The sequence below is a fragment of the Anolis sagrei genome, chromosome 4 (genome assembly GCF_037176765.1).
Source record: "Anolis sagrei isolate rAnoSag1 chromosome 4, rAnoSag1.mat, whole genome shotgun sequence".
NCBI lineage: Eukaryota > Metazoa > Chordata > Lepidosauria > Squamata > Dactyloidae > Anolis > Anolis sagrei.
In genome coordinates, this window is record NC_090024.1 from 243,580,775 (window position 1) to 243,601,450 (window position 20,676).

Genomic DNA, 20,676 nt, shown 5'->3' on the forward strand with positions numbered 1-20,676 from the left:
GGATGCGTTTGCGAGGCAGGTGGGACTGAGAGCAGGGCCTCCCTAGCTGATCTTAAACTGCAAGGCGGAATGTAGAGGGAGATATGTTCGGACAAGTAAGCTGGGCTGGAGCCGTTTAGGGCTATATAGGCCAAGACCAGCACTTTGAATTGTGCACAGAAATGGACCGGCAGCCAGTGGAGTTGACATAGCAGAGGGGTGGTGTGCTCCCTGTATGGAGCTCCAGTGAGCAGTCTGGCTGCCGCCCACTGGACTATTTAAAGTTTCTGAACAGTCTTCAAAAGCAGCCCCATGTTGAGTATGTTGCAGTAATCTATTCGGGATGTAACCAGAAACTTTCCCAAGACTCAGAAATCTCAAAATTATTTTTCCTTTTCCTTTTACAGGCATCACCACTGGTACGTGTGATACCTTGAACTCACCTCTGCTTGCATAACGAGAGAAGCTCACTTGCTGACAGGATGGGGTCTTTCAAAAGGGCGATGTGGGAGCTCGGAAATGGCTTTTGAATGACTAAATCCCACATCTGAGGCTTCCAAGGGCCCTACTGATAACATTATGACATGTCTCTTACCTTTCCCTCCAGGGTCTTATCTACATCAGAGTACACAGTTTGACAATTACAGCGGTTATTGTGGGAAAGGACAGGTGTATTGTGGAAGCTTTTGTCCTTCTTGACGTGTACGTCAGGGTTGCAGGTGGAACTACTGTGTTGGTGGTCAGGATAAATTGTGTAAGTAACAACATTCCTTGGTGACTGAGCCCTCCTTATCTTGATTGGATTTGGAGAGGTCAGCTGGAAAGAGGTATCCGGTCAGTCTGACCAGCCTCTGCTCCTATTTGGATGCTCTTATATCTGGACTGCCATTGAATAGAGAGATGGCATATCTAGTGTGCGTGTGATTCTATACGGGCAGTGCCATTAAACAGAGAGGTGGGATATTTAGCTTGCATACTATTCTATATGAGCACTGCTATTGAACAGAGAGGTGAAACATTTAGCTTGCATGCTATTCTATATGGGTGGAACCATTGAACAGAAAAGTGGGATATTTAGTTTGCATGCTATTCTATATGGGTGGAACCATTGAACAGAAAAGTGGGATATTTAGTTTGCATGCTATTCTATATGGGTGGAACCATTGAACAGAGAGATGGAACATTTAGCTTGCATGCTATTCTATATGGGTGGTACCATTGAACAGAAAAGTGGGATATTTAGCTTGCATGCTATTCTATATGGGTGGAACCATTGAACAGAGAGGTGGGATATTTAGTTCGCATGCTATTCTATATGGGTGGAATCATTGAACAGAGAGGTGGGATATTTAGTTCGCATGCTATTCTATATGGGTGGAACCATTGAACAGAGAGGTGGGATATTTAGCTTGCATGCTATTCTATATGGGTGGAACCATTGAATAGAAAAGTGGGATATTTAGTTTGCATGCTATTCTATATGGGCAGTGACATTGAACAGAGAGGTGGGATTTTTATGTCACTGGCTGTCGCACTCCAGAGCAGAATCACCTCTGACTTTAAATGCTACACTAGCTGGGTAAAATCAGCAAGCAGTTAATATATGTAGCCAAAGCAGTAAAAAGTAATCCACAGTAAAAAAAAAATCCAATTTAGTTCATCAGGTACAAAGGAAAGCAGGAATCAATAGTCTAAGGAAATCCATGAAACTAGGTACTTGAATCCATGAACAACACAGAAGCATATCCCATGGACAAGACATGAGCTAGGCATACCTTGGTGCATGAAACTTGCTGTTATCACAATGTTGCCTCATCTGAAGCAATAATCTCTCACACATCATTCTAAACTCTTCCCTGACTCTTAAACAGCTAGGAACGGATTCTTTCTTAGTTTTGGTTTACTACCTAACTTCTGTTGAATCCGAGCTGATTCCGACTCAGGCCTCTCTGGCCTCTCTTTTAAACTCCACTCAGGCCCAATTGACCCCTCACCCCCAAATTCACCAGATCCTGGCCCAGGAACCAAATCAGTATCCCCATTACATCAACATGAACATCACCCCCATTCTCATCACGAATATCAACATGAACATCGGACACTATCACAGGCTGAACATGCTGATGTACAACACTGGCATCCAGGGATGGCTGATCCCTGAGAGCCACTGCAGGCCCTCTTCCCTTTCCACAGAATGATGTGTCTGTGGAACATTGCAAAATCCATAATTTTGACCTCCACATGTACCCTTGATTTATACATGAGGTCAACTTATACACAAGTATGTAGGTCATTGGGTTGTTGTATGGTCTAGAGGCATTCTCTCCTGGTGTTTCACCTGCGTCTATGGCTTGCCATAGAGGCAGGCAAAACGTCAGGAGAGAATGCCTCTAGACCATGGCCATATAGCCCGAAAACACCTACAACAACCCAATGATTCCGGCCATGAAAGCCTTCGACAATACATATGTAGGTCATTGTTTCTAGTCCAAAACACCTGGAGGGCCAAAGTTTGCCCATGTATGCTTTCAATGTTGTGATCCCATACTATGGAATTAGAGGAGTTGTGGCTTGGTAAGTCTCAAGCACTCTTTGGCAAAGCAGCCTAAAGACTTCGTAAAAGTGCAATTGTTATGATTCCAGGAGCAGATATGCTTGGCATTGCATTTTTCTAGTGCTGTTTATTAGAAGCATGCATCATTACCTTTATGATTTTACGAGTGGGGGCATTAGAAAATGCATACTTGGCCAACACCAGGGACATAAGTTATTGTTTTATTAGTTTCAGTACTCAGCTTCTCACCACTGATTGACTCAGCTTAATTCTTTTGTCAATACATAAAAAGGAAACAGTTTTCAATATAGGATTGTATTAAGAATGTACTCTCACCCAAATGACCATTCTCACTCTCTCAACTATATTTCCAGACCCTTACTTTGGTTGTTCGGTTCTCGGTGTCTGACAGCATACTAGTGATAGCTTTGGGCCTTGAGAAGTAAGTGATGTGCCATTTTCTGTCTCTAGATCTCAACAGGAGAATGCAATTGCGGGGTTTTTGTTGCATGGGTGTGGCGGTCGTTAGGAGAAAAATAAAATAATAATCATAATTTAGAAAGATTCCTACCTGAATTCAGGGAAGACAGCTCAAGGGAGGTTTTGCAAATTGGGAAAAAACCGACAGATGGTATTGATCAATATGAGGTCAGAACGAACGGGTCAAAGGTTGTATGTTTGTACAGGCCAAATGTTTGTTTTAGCTAAATGTTGACATATGAAGAAACAACAAAAGAATTGGCAGCATGCAGAAATCAATATATATTGATCCAAGACTTGGAACATCTAAGGTCATATGGTGAGAGAGGGCCATCTTCTGACTACTTAATGTAAATAGCAGGCAATTTCAGAAACACTTTTATTTTAAGCAAGTTCCTTTGGTTTTCATATTAAAAACAAAGTAATTACAGCAGGATTGATTAGGAGAGTGCCTTGATCAACTCTTATGTTAAAAACATATATAAAGTTATAATTTATTTAAGAGATCTAAGGAAATTAAAAGCAATTGAACGTGTCATCTGGGGATAATGGGTGAAAGTTGAGAAGTTATATAATTGAACAGATGTTTGGGGTCATGATGTGCTTGCCAGGAGAATGTCCTTGGCAATTATATATGAAAATTCTTGTTAATGATTGTATTGTGTAAATTTCAGAGTTGTTCTGCGCATGTGTAAAACTAGCAATTTCATGCTATAAAAGCTGGACAATTGCGACCTTAAGGTTGTGACAGGCTTGGGAATTGATCACCCTTACTCCGGAGTATGAAATAAACACCTGGAAATCTGCCAAGCTGTTTCTCAATCTTCTTCCTTCTGCAAAGGTACTCTAATGGACCCGGAAACATATATGTTCTGCAACATGGGAATTCTGTGTACAAATTGCATTCTTTGCTACAAAATGTTCTCCGATCTGGGTCATACAGACAAACATTGGTGAAACTGTTAGATTGATGAAACTGTTAGATTGACAAAAAGGACCAAGTACCGAAAGCACAATAATCCCAATTAAACAGCTCAGGGGAAGATCTCAGGGGCTCACATGTCTTTACACTAATGCACAGAGCATGGGAAATAAAGATGACGAACTCCAACTTTTAGCACAACACCACAAATATGATATCATAGGCACCACTGAAACCTGGTGGGATGACTCCTATCGCTGGAATGTAGACATCGAGGGCTATAACCTCTTTCACAGAAACCAAACAAAGGGGAGAGGAGGCGGAGTAGCCTTATATGTCAAAAACTCTTATGCTGCAGAAGAAATGCATGACAGCAATCTGGGAAACCAGCTTGAAAGCATCTGGATAAGAATCAAGGGAACTGGGACTCAAAAAGATCTTGTTGCAGGTGTCTACTACAGACCTCCAAGCCAGGAGGAAGAACTTGATGAAGTCTTCTGCCAACAGTTGACCAAACAGGCACAGAGAAGAGATGTAGTAGTCATGGGCGATTTCAACTATCCCGATATTTGCTGGAAAACAAACTCGGCCAAGAGTACAAAGTCCAACAAATCCCTCGCTTGCCTTGCAGACAATTTCATGGTCCAGAAGGTAGAAGAGGCAACAAGGGGATTGGCTACTTTTGATCTCATCCTAACAAATGCGGAGGACCTGATCGATGCGGTCGAAGTGGTAGGATCCTTAGGGGCAAGTGACCATGTGCTCCTGCAATTTGAGGTACAAAGGAAGGCCAAAACTAAGACAAGTCAAACCCGCATTTTTGACTTTAGGAGAGCTGATTTCCAAAAAATGAAGGAAACACTGAGCAGCATTCCGTGGACACAGATACTAAAAGACAAGGGAGTTATGGATGGATGGGAGTTTCTCAAGAGTGAAATACTCAAGGCGCAGTTGCAAACCGTGCCGACAAAAAGAAAAAATAGGACAAGTGCAAAGAAGCCAGAATGGATGTCCAAAGAACTTCTAACTGTGCTGAGACACAAAAGAGACATGCACAAGAACTGGAAAAAGGGAGAAATCACCAAAGAAGAATTCAAACAAATAGCCAACACCTGTAGGGAAAAGGTCCGCAAGGCTAAAGCACAAAACGAGCTCAGGCTTGCCAGGGACATTAAAAACAATAAAAAGGGCTTCTATTCTTATGTCAGTAGAAAAAGGAAAAACAAGGAGGCGATAGGGCCTCTTCGAGGAGAAGATGGGGCAATGCTGACAGGGGATGATAGGGAAAAGGCAGAACTACTTAATGCCTTCTTTGCCTCGGTCTTCTCACAAAAAGAAAGTCATCTTCAACCTCAGCAAGACAGAGTGGATGAGGGATTTGAGGATATCCAACTCCAAATTGGGAAACAAGTTGTACAGGATTACCTGACCGCTCTAAATGAGTTCAAGTCCCCAGGGCCAGATCAACTACACCCCAGAGTATTGAAGGAACTAGCGGAAGTCATTTCGGAACCATTGGCAATCATCTTTGAGAGTTCTTGGAGAACAGGAAAAGTTCCAGCAGATTGGAGGAGGGCCAATGTGGTCCCAATCTTCAAGAAGGGAAAAAAGGATGACCCAAACAACTACTGTCCGGTCAGCCTCACGTCAATACCAGGCAAGATTCTGGAAAAGTTTGTTAAGGAAGTGGTCTGCAAACACTTAGAAATAAATGCAGTCATCGCTAATAGTCAACATGGATTTATCAAAAACAAGTCATGCCAGACCAATCTGGTCTCTTTTTTCGATAGAGTTACAAGCTGGGTAGATGCGGGGAATGCTGTGGATGTAGCGTACCTGGATTTCAGTAAGGCCTTCTTTGACAAGGTCCCCCATGACCTTCTGGAAAGGAAACTAGTCCAATGTGGGCTAGGCAAAACTACGGTGAGGTGGATCTGTAATTGGTTAAATGGACGAACCCAGAGGGTGATTCTCCCCAAGGCTTCCTCTTCATCCTGGAAAGAAGTGACGAGTGGAGTGCCGCAGGGTTCCGTCCTGGGCCTGGTCCTGTTCAACATCTTTATTAATGACTTAGATGAAGGGTTAGAAGGCAGGATCATCAAGTTTGCAGACGACACCAAATTGGGAGGGATAGCCAATACTCCAGAGGACAGGAGCAGGATTCAAAACGATCTTGACAGATTAGAGAGATGGGCCAAAATTAACAAAATGAAGTTCAACAGTGACAAATGCAAGATACTCCACTTTGGCAGGAAAAACGAAATGCAAAGATACAGAATGGGTGACGCCTGGCTCAGTACGTGTGAAAAAGATCTTGGAGTCCTTGTGGACAACAAGTTAAACATGAGCCAACAATGTGATGTGGCGGCAAAAAAAGCCAATGGGATTTTGGCCTGCATCAATAGGAGCATAGTGTCTAGATCTAAGGAAGTAATGCTACCCCTCTATTCTGCTTTCGTTAGACCACACCTGGAATATTGTGTCCAATTCTGGGCACCACAATTCAAGAGAGATATTGACAAGCTAGAATGTGTCCAGAGGAGAGCGACTAAAATGATAAAAGGTCTGGAGAACAAGCCCTATGAGGAGCGGCTTAAGGAGCTGGGCATGTTTAGCCTGAAGAAGAGAAGGCTGAGAGGGGATATATTAGCCATGTATAAATATGTGAGAGGAAGCCACAGGGAGGAGGAGGGAGCAAGCTTGTTTTCTGCTTCCCTGGAGACTAGGACGCGGAACAATGGCTTCAAATTACAAGAGAGGAGATTTCATCTGAACATGAGGAAGAACTTCCTGACTGTGAGAGCCGTTCAGCAGTGGAACTCTCTGCCCCGGAGTGTGGTGGAGGCTCCTTCTCTGGAAGCTTTTAAACAGAGGCTGGATGGCCATCTGTCAGGGGTGATTTGAATGCAATATTCCTGCTTCTTGGCAGAATGGGGTTGGACTGGATGATGGCCCAGGAGGTCTCTTCCAACTCTTTGATTCTATAATTACTAACATTATGTTTAACAGGGGTATATTCACACCGTAGAATGAAGGCAGTTTGACATGGCTGTAATTGCTGTATGGAATCTTGGGAGTAATTAAACTGAAAGCTGCTGGTGCCTCACCAAACTACAGCTCCCAGCATCATTATCAAAATCTCAGGACCGCAAAGAAGACACCAAAACCCATGGAAAGGTCCTGATAGCCAAGTCCAAGAAACCCAATTTGAAGAAGCAGACTGTGCAAAAAGAATCTGCGAAGCCCACCTCCTCCAAGATGAACTGGACCACCTCAACTGGGCTCTCCAGGCCAATGGAGACTCCACCTCAGACATCAGAAGAGCTCCAAGACCACCGAGGACAAGCCACGAGAGTCAAGACCAAGATCCACCCAGAGGAAAAGTGTTCTTACCAGACATCAAGAGAACCACTGACCGTAGAGGGAAGCTGATGAGGAAACACAACATACAAACTATCTACAGACCCACCAAGAAAATCCAACAAATGCTACGTTCAGCAAAGGACAAGAGGGATCCTCTCACCTCTGCAGGAGTCTACCGTGTACCACGCAGCTGTGGACAAGTCTACAGAGGGACCACCAAACGCAGCAGCATTGCCCGAACACCAATCAAGGAACATGGAAGGCACTGCAGACTACTTCAACCAGAGAAGTCAGCCATAGCAGAGCACCTGAGGAACCAACCTGGGCACAGCATTTTATTTGAGAACACAGAAATGCTGGACCACACCAACAACCACCATGTCAGACTACACAGAGAAGCCATTGAAATACACAAGCATGTGGACAATTTCAACAGAAAGGAGGAAACCATGAAATCTGGCTACCAGTATTTAAAAACTCTAAAATTACAAGAGCAAAACAGCAGAGGAAAACAATCAGGGACATCTAATCACCTCTCAACAAAAGATTCCCCCAGGCACTAACAAGCCACACCAAAACTGCCAGGCCATCAAATGCTAATCAGCCAGCACGCCAATGCCTTAAATCAAGAAATAGTTTTCTAAGATCTACAGAGATACTTGCAGGAACACCTCAGCAAGCGAGAGTCCAAAAGTGGCAGGCAATAACCTGGCTGATACCGAACGAGAGACTCCCTCCTGGGCACACAGAAGACTGGGCGATGTGGAAGGCACTGAACAGACTGCGCTCTGGCACCACGAGATGCAGAGCCAACCTTCAGAAATGGGGAGTGGAGTCCATGAAATGCGAGTGTGGAGAAGAGCAAACCACAGACCACTCATTACAGTGCGGCCTGAGCCCTGCTACGTGCACAGTGGAGGACCTTCTCACAGCGACACCAGAGGCATTCCAAGTGGCCAGCTACTGGTCAAAGGACATTTAATAGAATGCTACATCTTTAGACCTAGTGTTTTAAAAATACATTACAACTGTACCCTCGGTTTGCTTCTGATACGATTAGTATTCCCCTGAAAGTTACTTTTGAAATAATTGCTCATTCTGCCAACACATTACCTCTGCTGCAAAATGTAAGGTAAGTAAACTAGTGCTGTAAAATGTAAGGTAAGGTAACTAGCAACTAGTAACAGCAGGACTGGCTGAAATAAAATGCCATACTTCCCCAGGCCAAGCTTCGTTGCGTTGTTTTCTGCAAACAAAACTATTGCAAACTGGCACCAAGAGTGCTTCTCTACTGCGGAATGAATGCAGTTGTATACCACTTTAACAGTCATGCAAACTGGGAGTGGTAGTTTTGCAAGGTCTTTCGCCTTCTCTGCCAAAGAGTTCTAGTCCAGCGTTTCTCAACCTGGGGTTGGGATCCCGGGGGGGGGGGGTCGCAAGGGGGTGTCAGAGGGGTCGCCAAAGACCACCAGAAAACACAGTATTTTTCTGTTGGTTGTGGGGATTCTGCATGGGAAGCTTGGCCCAATTTTCTCATCGGTGAGGTTCAGAATGCTCTGTGATTGTAGGTGAACTATAAATCCCAGGAACTACAACTTCCAAATGTCAAGCTCTATTTTCCCCAAATTCCACCACTGTTCACATTTGGGCATATTGAGTATTTGTGCCAATATTTGGTCCAGATCCATCAATGTTTGCGCCCACAGTGCTCTCTGGAGGTTGGTGAACTATAACTCCCAAACTCAAGGTCAATACCTACCAAACCCTTCCAGTATTTTGTGTAGGTCATGTGTGCCAAGGTTGGTTCAATTTCATCGTTGGTAGAGTTCAGAATGCTCATTGATGGTAGGCGAACTATAAATCCCAGCAACTACAACTCTCAAGTGACAAAATCAATCCCCCCAACCCCATGTATTGGGTGTTTATGCCCAGTTTGGTCCAGTGAATGAAAATACATTCTGCATGTCGGATATTTACATTACAATACATAACAGTAGCCAAATTACAGTTATAAAGTAGCAATGAAAATAATGTTGGGGGTCATCACAACATGAGGAACTGGGTTAAGGGGTCGCAGCACCAGGAAGGTTGAGAAACATTGTTCTAGTCACTCAGCAAACTACATCTCCCAAGATTCAATGGAATTGAGCAGTTGCAGTTAAAGTGGTATGAAACAGCATTCATTCTACAGTGCAGATACAGTAAATGCCTATTTTAGCCATTTTATTTACTGGAAAAATGTTTTTTTTTTTGTCACTGCAATTATAATGATATTCTTTTTCTTGCTCCTTAGACTCAGTATTTCACTACATTCTTCAGCACTAGGGATTCTCCGGGTAAGTTGATCTGTTCTGGTGCATCATAACTCCAGGTATTTGTAATAAATAATTATTATAATAATGACAACAACAACTTTATTTTTACACCCCACCTCCATCTCCCCTAAGGGATTCGGGGTGGCTTACAAAGGGACAAGCCCAGAGAGCATAGAGTTAAAATCATAACACAATAAGATAGCATTAAAACCAAACTAAATAAAAACATATCACTAAAACATAACATCATAAAAACAGTACCATACAGAACGATAAAAGTGCTGAATTCAGAAGACTCTGGGTTTGTGCAAATTTCTAGATAGAGCTAAGGGAAAGTGCAAAATTCAGAAGGCAGGGCTGGGAAGATAACGTTCCTGGGCATTACAATGTCAGGATTGGAGAGCGGAGGGCCAGGCTAAAATGCTGGAACTTAGGTAACATTGGGCCAATTGTCGAAGGCTTTCATGGCCGGAATCACTGGATTGCTGTAGGTTTTTTCGGGATGTATGGCCATGGTCTAGAGGCATTTCTCCTGGCGTTTCGCCTGCATCTATGGCAAGCATCCTCAGTGGTAGTGAGGTCTGTTGGAACTAGGAAAAAGGGTTTATATATCTGTGCAATGACCAGGGTGGGAAAAAGGGCTTTTCTCTGCTGGAGCTAGGTGTGAATGTTTCAAATGACCACCTTGATTAGCATTCAATGGCCTGACTGCACTTGGGGCAAACTTTTGTTGAGAGGTAATTAGATGTCCCTGCCTGCTTCCTCTCTGTTGCTTTGCTGTTGCAATTTTAGAGTTTTTAAAATACTGGTAGCCAGATTTTGTTCATTTTCATGGTTTCCTCCTTTCTGTTGAAATTGTCCACATACTTGTGGATTTCAGTGGCTTCTCTGTGTAGTCTGACATGGTGGTTGTTGGTGTGGTCCAGCATTTCTGTGTTCTCAAATAAAATGCTGTGTCCAGGTTGGTTCCTCAGGTGCTCTGCTATGGCTGATTTATTTGGTTGAAGTAGTCTGCAGTGCCTTTCATGTTCCTTGATGCGTGTCTGGGCAATGCTGCGTTTGGTGGTCCCTCTGTAGACTTGCCCACAGCTGCATGGTATACGATAGACTCCTGCAGAGGTGAGAGGATCCCTCTTGTCCTTTGCTGAACGCAGCAGTTGTTGGATTTTCTTGGTGGGTCTGTAGATAGTTTGCATGTTGTGTTTCCTCATCAGCTCTTCTGATGTCTGAGGTGGAGTATCCATTGCAAGACCAAGAACAAGCCACGAGAATAAAGATGAAGATCCACCCAGAGGAAAAGCGTTCCTGCCATACATCAAGGGAACCACTGACCGCATAGGGAGGCTAATGAGGAAACGCAACATACAAACTATCTACAGCCCACCAAGAAAATCCAACAAATGCTACGTTCAGCAGAGGACAAGAGGGATCCTCTCGCTTCTGCAGGAGTCTACTGCATACCATGCAGCTGTGAACAAGTCTACATAGGGACCACCAAACGCAGCAGCATTGCCCAGACACGAATCAAGAAACATGGAAGGCACTGCAGACTACTTCAACCAGAGAAGTCAGCCATAGCAGAGCACCTGAGGAACCAACCTGGACACAGCATATTATTTGAGAACACAGAAATGCTGGACCACTCTCACAACCACCATGTCAGACTACACAGAGAAGCCACTGAAATCCACAAGAAGCATGTGGACAATTTCAACAGAAAGGAGGAAACCATGAAAATGAACAAAATCTGGCTACTAGTATTAAAAAACTCTAAAATTGCAACAGTACAACAACAGAGAGGAAGCAGGCAGGGGCATCTAATTACCTCTCAACAAAAGTTTGCCCCAGGCACTGCCAGGCTATAAAAATGCTAATCGAGGTGGTCAGTTGAAACATTCACACCTAGCTCCAAGAGAGAAGAGTCCTTTGTCTCACCCTGGTCATTCCACAGATATATAAACCCCTTTTGCCTAGTTCCAACAGACCTCACTACCTCTGAGAATGCTTGCAGGCGAAACGTCAGGAGAGAATGCCTCTAGACCATGGCCATACAACCCGAAAAAACCTACAACAACCCATTGGGCCAATTCTTTGGAACTACCTAGTCAAAGGCACAGTGGAACATCCATGTTTTTCGGTTATTGTGGAAGATGGATAGGGTAAGTGCCCCTCTGATCTCCGTAGGAAGAGAGTTCCAGAGCCAGGGGACCACCACCGAGAAGGCCCTCTCCCTCGTCCCCACCAACATTGGCAGAAGCGAGAGAAGGGCCTCCCAGTATGATCTTAAGGCTCATGTTGGTTGATGGGGCAAGATGTGATCGCGAAGATAGGCAGGTCCTGAACCGTTTAGGGCTTTGTAGATAATCACCTGCACCTTGAATTGGCACCAGAAACTCATTGCCATCCAGTGGAGCTGTTTGAACAGGTGGGTTGACCACTCCCTGTAGCTTGCTCCAGTTAGTAATCTGGTCACTGATCTTTACACCAATTTCAATTTCCGGGCCGTCTTCAAGTGCAGCCCAACATAGAGTGCAATGCAATAATCCAATCTGGAGATAACTAGGGCATGGTCCACCATGGTCAAGTCGGACTTCATGAGGTACAGGTGCAGCTGGCGCACAAACTTGAATTGGCCACTGCTGACACCTAAGCATCAACCGTCAGAGCGGAATTTAGGAAGACCCCCCAGACTGCGGACCTGAGTCCTCAGGGGGAGTGTAACCCCGTCGAGCACAGGTTGCCACCCTATACTCCGATTGGCCCCACAACTGATCCGGAGGACCTCTGTCTTGTCAGGATTAAGTTTCAGCCTGTTAGCCCTCATCCAGTCCATCACAGTGGCCAGGCACTGGTCAAGGATCCGGGGGGCTTCCTTGGAACAGGAGTAGTAGAGTTGAGTGTCATCTGCGGAGAGATGGCACTGAACTCCAAATTAAAAGAACGCCTTGGCAATAAAACAAGCAAATGAATATATGGTCGTCCTTCCACTTTTGTGAGTTTGGCTTTTGCAGATTTGATTATTCAGGGATTTAAAAAAATGTTATCTCCTGGAATCTGCAGATCCTCCAGCGCGACACTATGACCAATTTCCTCCATCGCGCTGGAGGACTTGGAGATCTCTAGAGAGAACACCTCTCTGGGCAACTCCAATGGGGTAATATGGTCAGTTTCCAGCAAAAGTTGACCATAGTGTCCTGCTGGAAGACCCAGACAACCTGAGAGCTATCTATCTATCATCTACCTCTCTCTCTCAATCTCTATCTATCTATCTATCTATCTATCTATCTATCTCATGTCCTTAATTTGTGGATCTTCACTTTCATGCGTGAATGTGGAGGGCTGCCTTTGTAAGGAGAACAATTAGACGGGACCAAAGATTGAACCCTGAGCCAGATCTGAGCCATGTACTTTTTCAATCTCTTGTAGGTTAACCTTCTGCTGAATCACTGCAGGGATATTCTGGATGTATTGCTTATGCCTCACCTCAATGGTAAGTTCCCTGAATGAAGGCAAGGTATTTGCTGTGACTGAGATCCAACATTTTCAGAAGCAGCCTCTGGTTTGCCAGAAAGAAACACAGGAGAGTTTGCCCAGATGGTCAGGGAAGAACTTGCAGTTGAGCGTCTCTACGGGATAAGTTACCCCTTGTCATCTAAGTGCTGTCCAATAGCTTATTCCCTTCCTCATTGACTTGGAAGGGACCCCCCAAAGGCCATCTAGTTCAGTCTCATTCTGCCATGTGGGGAAGATATAACACAAGCCCTCCCAACAGATAGCCACCCAGCCTCTGTTCAAAAGCCTCCAGAGAAGGAGACACCACTTGATGCCTAGGCAGCAGATTCCACAGTTGGTCAGCTTTTTTGGAACTTTCTGAAATTTCCGAATTGCTTCATTAATGGTGGAGAGAGACCTTTTGGGGCCTTGGAAGCTGATTTCACAAGTTAGGGAAGGAGAGGTTTGAATGTATGGGATTTGTAGTGTCTTTTTAGGCAACGCAGAGCAAACAAAGAAAATAACAAATAGCCCTGAGAGCTTTTGGGGCCTTGTAAGCTGATTTCGCAAGTTAGGAAAGTATAGGCTTGAAAGTATGGGATTTGTAGTGTCTTTTTAGGCAACACATAGCAATCAAAGAAAATAACAAACAGCCCTGCCACTTACTTACTTAGGCGATCCCTCGTTGTCCAAGTAGGATTGTCTTCCAAGATTGGTGGACTGGCGGTGGGTCCGTAGGTGACTGTGGAGCCCTATCCTTGACCTGCCTGTTTTCCCGCAGTGAGGACATTGGTTTCCAGGTGGAGGGCAGTCCCGGTCGGGGTTGGCTTGACGCACCTTCCTCTTGGCACATTTCTCTCTTTCGCCCTCCATTCATGCCTCTTCAAATTTTGCAGCACTGCTGGTCACAGCTGACCTCCAACTGGAGTGCTCAAGGGCCAGGGTTTCCCAGTTATCGGTGTCTATGGCATAATTTTTAGGGTTGGCTTTGAGCCCATCTTTAAATCTCTTTTCCTGCCCACCAACATTCCATTTTCCATTCTTGAGCTCGGAGAAGAGCAACTGCTTTGGGAGACGGTGGTTGGGCATTCGGACAACGTGGCCACTCCAGCAGAGCTGATGGCAGAGGACCATCGCTTCAGTGCTGGTGGTCTTTGCTTCTTCCAGCACGCTGACGTTTGTCCGCCTGTCTTCCCAAGAGATTTGCAGGATTTTCCAGAGGCAGCGCTGATGGAATCGTTCCAGGAGTTGCATGTGACGTCTGTAGACAGTCCACGTCTCGCAGGCATATAGCAGGGTTGGGGGGACAATAGCTTTATAAGCAAGCACCTTGGTCTCCCTACACCGCACACAGAATTTAAACTACAAACAATATTTCACTACATGTAAACCAAAGTTCCAACATGTAGTGCTATAGATTTCTTCCTGTTGACGTTCCTTTTGGCCCAGCTCTCTCATCCACTAAGGTCATTTTGGTTCCCGATCCTGTTCTCTGGGGTCATTTTCCACCAACTCCCCAATTTGGGATCCTCCACAAATGTGACCATTTGCTTTTCTTCCTGACTTGGCATCAGGATGCGTGAGTTACAGGACACTCCACATAAAGAGGCTCACATATTATTATTATTATTATTATTATTATTTTATTTGTACCCCGCTAGCATCTCCCGCAGGACTCGATGTGGCTTACACAGGCCAAGGCCACAAAACACAATACAACAATACAATACCTGAAGCAAATTAAAAACAGTTAAGCAGAATAAACAACAGCAATAACAATACATCAAGACGTCAAGACACTATAAAACTAGGCCAGGCCAGGCCAGGGTAGTGGGTACAAGATTAAAAGTGCTGATGTGGCAGGAGGTATGTAGGATTATAAGTAAGTGCAGTGTGCGGTGTGCAGTGATCTCAGTTACTAAAGTGCTTCTAGGACTTGGTATTGGGGTTCCTAATCTGAAAAGGCACATCGGAACAGCCAGGTCTTCAAGTTCTTTCTGAAGACTGCCAGTGAAGGGGCCTGTCTAAGCTCTTTTGGGAGGGCGTTCCAGAGACGGGGGGCCACCACAGAAAAGGCCCTGTCTCGAGTCCCCAACAAGCGCGCTTGCGAAGCAGGTGGGATCACGAGCAGGGCCTCTCCAGATGACCGGAGTGAATGTGTGAGTTCGTAGACAGAGATGCGGTCATGCATTTGGGTGGTCCCAAACCGTTCAGGGCTTTGTAGGTGAGCACCTGCACCTTAAATTGGGCTCGGAAAATAAACGGCGGCCAATGGAGCTCCTTAAACTGGAGGGTTGACCTCTTTCTGTAATGAGCCCTGGTTAACATCCTGGCTGCTGCCCGTTGGACCAGTTGGAATTTCCGAGCCGTTTTCAAGGGCAGCCCTACGTAGAGCGCATTGCAATAGTCCAATCTAGAGGTGACCAAGGCGTGGACCACCCCAGCCAGATCAGCCTTCGCGAGGTACGGTCGCAGTTGGCGCATGAGTCTCAGTTGTGCAAAAGCCCTCCCGGACACCGCTGAGGCCTGATCCTCAAGCATGAGTGATGAATCCAGGAGGACTCCCAAACTGCGGTCCTGTGGCTTCAGGGGGAGTGTAACCCCGTCCAACACAGGTTGCCACCCTATACCCCGATCCGGTTTGCGATCGACCAGGAGGACCTCTGTCTTGTCGGGATTGATCTTCAGCTTGTTCTTCCTCATCCAGATAGACACAGCGGCCAGGCACTCGTCCAGCACCCGAGAGGCCTTGGAATTGGGTGGAAATGAGTAGTAGAGTTGTGCATCATCTGCGTAAAGATGGCACCCAACTCCAAAACTCCGGATGACCTCTCCCAGCGGTTTCATGTAGATGTTAAAAAGCATGGGAGACAAAATAGAGCCTTGCGGGACCCCACAGGTCAAAGGCCAGGGATCTGAGCAGGCTTCTCCCAGCTTCACCATCTGGGTTCGTCCCTCCAGGAAGGATCGGAGCCACGACAGAACCGTGCCCCCAAGGCCCATCCCAGAGAGATGACCCAGAAGGATACCACGATCAATGGTATCGAAAGCCGCTGAGATATCCAAGAGAAACAGCAGTGTCACACTCCCCCTGTCCAGCTCTCTGCGGAGGTCATCAACCAAGGCGACCAAGGCTGTCTCGGTGCCGTGACCAGGCCTGAAACCAGACTGTGACTGATCTAGGTAGTTGATGTCATCTAAAAAACCCTGGAGCTGGGAGGCGACCAGGGAGGTTGGAGATTGGCCTGTAATTGTTAAGCACCGTGGAGTCAAGGGAAGCCTTTTTGAGGAGTGGACGAACCGCAGCCTGCTTCAGATTAGATGGAAAAATCCCTTGCTCCAACGATGCATTAATGATCAACGCAAACCAATCAACCAACCCCTCCTAGGCAGATTTAATGAGCCAAGAAGGGCAAGGGTCTAGGGTCGAGGTGGTCGCCCTCACAGCCCCAAGGACCTCTTCCACGGTCTCAGGAAGAACAAGCCTAAAAGAATCCCACAAGATTGGACAAGCAGATACCTCCGTCACCTCTTCTGGTACTGCGATGAAATTGGAGTCGAGCTCAAGGCGTATCTGAGCAACTTTGCCTGCAAAATGGTGTGTGAAATCGCAACACCGAGCTGCTGGGTCGTCAGGGGCCTCCTCCACCACAGGTGGGTGAAGGAGTTCCCCGACAACCTGAAACAGCTCCGATGATCTATTTGCTGCAGACGCTATACGGGCGGTCGTGAAAATTCCCTGGCCACCCGTATAGCCACGGAGTATGCCCTAAGAGAGGCTTTAGCCCGTGCTTGATCGGACACGTCCCGAGATCTCCTCCACTTGCGCTCTAGCCCCCTTCTCATATGCTTCATCATGGCCAGCTCCCCAGTGAACCAGGGAGACGGCCTGTCACGACGCAACGAGATGGGGCGTTCGGGAGCGATCGTATCTATCGCCCTGGACATCTCCCTGTTGTAGAGATCCACCAAGGCATCGATAGAGTCGCCAGGCTCCAAGGCAGGAAGAACCCCAAGGTTCCTCAGGAATCCATCTGGATCCATCAGTCTCCTAGGGCGGACCATTTTAATCTGTCCTCCACCCCTGCGAAGGTTAAGGGTCGCAGAGAGTCTAAAACTGATCAGATAGTGATCAGACCATGACACCGAAAGGATGTTTTGCTCTTCCACTCTGATCATTCTGCTGTCCGCCACAAAAACTAGGTCGAGTGTATGTCCAGCCTGATGGGTGGGCCCAAATATAAATTGTGACAGTCCTATGGTTGTCATGGCGGCCATAAAGTCCTGAGCTGCGCCGGACAAGGAGGTCTCAGCATGGATGTTAAAATTTCCCAGCACCACCAAGCGCTGGGAAGACAGGGCCGAATTGGAGACTACCTCTGCTAGCTCAGACAGGGAAACTGCTGGGTCGCGGGGTGGGCGGTACACCAGCAGAAACCCCACACATATACCAACTAAAGTAATGTTTCAGTGCCAAACAAAAAGCTGTGGCATCGCGAAAGCCTTTACAATATTCTTTATGTATTTATGTGTGATTTTTTTAACCCTCTAGTTTGCATGGTCCCAGTGCCATTTATTTCAAGATGTTCTAAACTTATAGGTCTCTAACTTGGCAAAGAGTGCCTAGAGCATTCTCGGATGGAGGGCGATTAATAAGTAATTAAATGATGATGATGATGAGGAGGAGGAGGAGGAGGAGTAAGAAAGGCAAACATTGCAAATCAATCAACCAATAAGGTGTGAACCTTGGGACTTGGTCATCTCTCTGAAACCATGCATCTCTTTCAGTGCCTAAATTCATTCAATTTCTTTCTTTCAGAACGCTGTGCCCATGGATTCCCACTCATGCGATATCCAGAAACTCTAACCATCGGTCATGCAACTTACTATTACAGGGTATGGCTGCTTACTTTGACATATTATCATATAATATGGGAGGCAACATAATTCAGGGGTTTGTATATTGGCTTAGGGGCTCATTCACACTGTAGAAGAAGTAATCAAAGTGGATCCTAGTCAAAGTGAGCCTTGGTCAAAGTGGGCCCTGGACAAGAGGGCCTTGGTCAAAATAGGCCCTGGTCAGAGTAGGCTCTGGTCAAAGTGGGCCTGGTCAAAGTGGGCCCTGGTCAGAGTAGGCCCTGGTCAAAGTGGGCCCTGGTCAGAGTAGGCCCCGGTCAGAGTAGGCCCTGGTCAAAGTGGGCCTGGTCAAAGTGGGCCCTGGTCAGAGTAGGCCCTGGTCAAAGTGAGCCCTGGTCAAATGGGCCCTGGTCAGAGTAGGCACTGGTCAAAGTGGGCCCTGGTCAAAGTGGGCCCTGGTCAAAGTGGGCCCTGGTCACAGTGGGCCCGGGTCAAAGTGGGCCCTGATCAAAGTGGGCCCTGGTCACAGTGGGCCCTGGTCAAATGGGCCCTGGTCAAGTGAGCCCTGGTCAAAGTGGGCCCTGGTCAAAGTGGGCCCTGGTCAAAGTGGGCCCTGGTCAAATGGGTCCTGGTCAAGTGAGCCCTGGTCAAAGTGGGCCCTGGTCACAGTCCCTGGTCAAATGGGCCCTGGTCAAGTGAGCCCTGGTCAAATGGGTCTTGGTCAAGCAGGCCCCGATCAAGCAGACCCTGGTCAAAGTGGGCCTTGGTCAATTGGGCCCTGGAGAAAAAAAAGTTGGGAACTCCTGTGACAAGGCACCTGGTGACTTGTCATCACGGAGGGACAAATGAATGATGCAACCTCCAGTCCTCATTTCACAGGACCATGATTCATCCATTTCCACAATCCCTTCTGGTATTTCATCATACCCCCTTAGTCATTCCCCAGGTGTTTTTCACATGTCCATCAGAACTGTATTTAATACATGGATTAAATGCCCATGAATGTCTATCTAACATTTTTGAGGCAGGATGTGTTTGGACAAAATGCTGGAAACAAATCCTTTATTTTCTCTCTTTTTAGGATGCCTGTGTAGTGTGTTACTAAATGGGAGGACCTTTTCTGCAGAAGAAGTATTGGACCGAAGGGAAGGCGAGGCTGGCAAGAGAAAGAAGAATTCATTGACTATTTGTTTTGTGGCTCTGTGTTGATTACAACTGATTCCTTTGTGTGTAATTCCCTCCTAACAAATGTCTTGACTTTTGCTTGCATCTTCTAACCTACAATGCAATCTTGTCCTAACTTTTTACTTTTTTATTCTATATATTTATTAACATTTTCCAGCGATAGAAATATCATTATACAATTTGTAAAGTCAGTAATTTTCCCAATACATCACTTATACCACTTGCCACTTCATCACATTAGTTAAATTCCACTGAGTTCTACACTTAAAATCTGGTAATCCACTGGGTTCATCACATTAGTTTTGGTTAAAGTGTAGAGTATAGCATTCTTTGAGTCTTTTAAATGTAGCGGGCTGTTGGAGTTCAGCCTGTGATTGTGTTTCAGGATCAGGGCGCTTTGGATGTGGGAAGTCATGCCAATGAATTTCAAGATGGCAATGTTTTGGTCAATAATACTGATGCAGCGAAGGACCAGGAGACCCCTGTGCAAAGTGTAGTTTCCCATGAGAATGTCCCTGAAGGGTGTGGGTATGATAGTGTACTCCCTGAATTGCTACCAGAGGGTTCCCAGGATTTGAGGCTTGAAAACAACTGGGCACCTGGCCCGGCTGCGAGACTTAATGAGCAAATAGATAGGCGAGAGGAAATTAGTCAAAACAGACAGGCCGAACAGTGCCTTCGGTGTTCTGCCAGGTTCCGACAGAAAAAGATAAGGGAATCTCAAGTAAAACGAAACCAATTCCTGAGTGTGTGGAATAGCTTAACAAGGGGATAAAAAGTTCCAAGTATGGGAAATATAGTCAGATGAAGCATCATTGGAATCAAGTGTAGTTCTCATCCTTTGTTTAATGGAAGTTTTGCTTTGGAAGATTCTTGTCTAAGTATTTATTGTTCATGGTTAGGACTCTTGGAATGTATGAATGCCTACTCATGCCTTGGATTAATGTTTCCTGTTTTCCTGAATTATATTTAGAGAAGTGTGAACTTTGTTTTTATGGACTTTGCTGAATTTTACCCTGAACTATTTTTGCTCCTGTTTATCTTCAAACCTAACTGGCTTTACCTATTTCTTTAAAGTGCTTTTTACTTGCTGCTTTTTAATTATCTTCAATAAAAGGATTGCTTTCCAATCAACAGTGTGGTGTTTACAGTCAGAGGGCTTTTCCTGTCCTGGAGTGCAACAGGGGCAGTATTCTTTTCCAATGTATCAGGAAAAGATGTTAAAATGATTTTTTCTCAATTCTCTGGATGCTTTACCAGATCTCTAATGTGATTGCATTTGTTGCTCTCAGGTGTAGGGTTACTCAATTTGTGGGACGAGAAATTGTGGGAGGACCCAATTCAAAGCCTAGCTGCAATATGCAATGATGCAAGTATCCAGATCTTTGGGATTCAGAAACTGGATTATATGGCAGTGTAAATGAGGCTAGATAATGTCACTTCAAGATAAATTTCCTTGGAAATAAGTCCCACAGAGTTCAATTAAACTTTAGCACCTTTCAGGGCTGTCTGGCCATGCTCCAGAAGCA

General features: G+C 45.6%; 1 long non-coding RNA gene across 1 annotated transcript; it reads left to right on the forward strand.

The window, feature by feature from the left end:
- Positions 1–513: 513 nt before the first annotated feature.
- LOC132772553 (uncharacterized) lies at positions 514–19,303 on the forward strand. The gene is made up of 6 exons (XR_009631213.2): positions 514–733; positions 2,908–2,975; positions 9,592–9,634; positions 13,040–13,103; positions 17,925–18,001; positions 19,044–19,303. It is a non-coding gene; the product is annotated as an uncharacterized lncRNA (long non-coding RNA).
- The last annotated feature ends 1,373 nt before the right edge of the window (positions 19,304–20,676 follow it).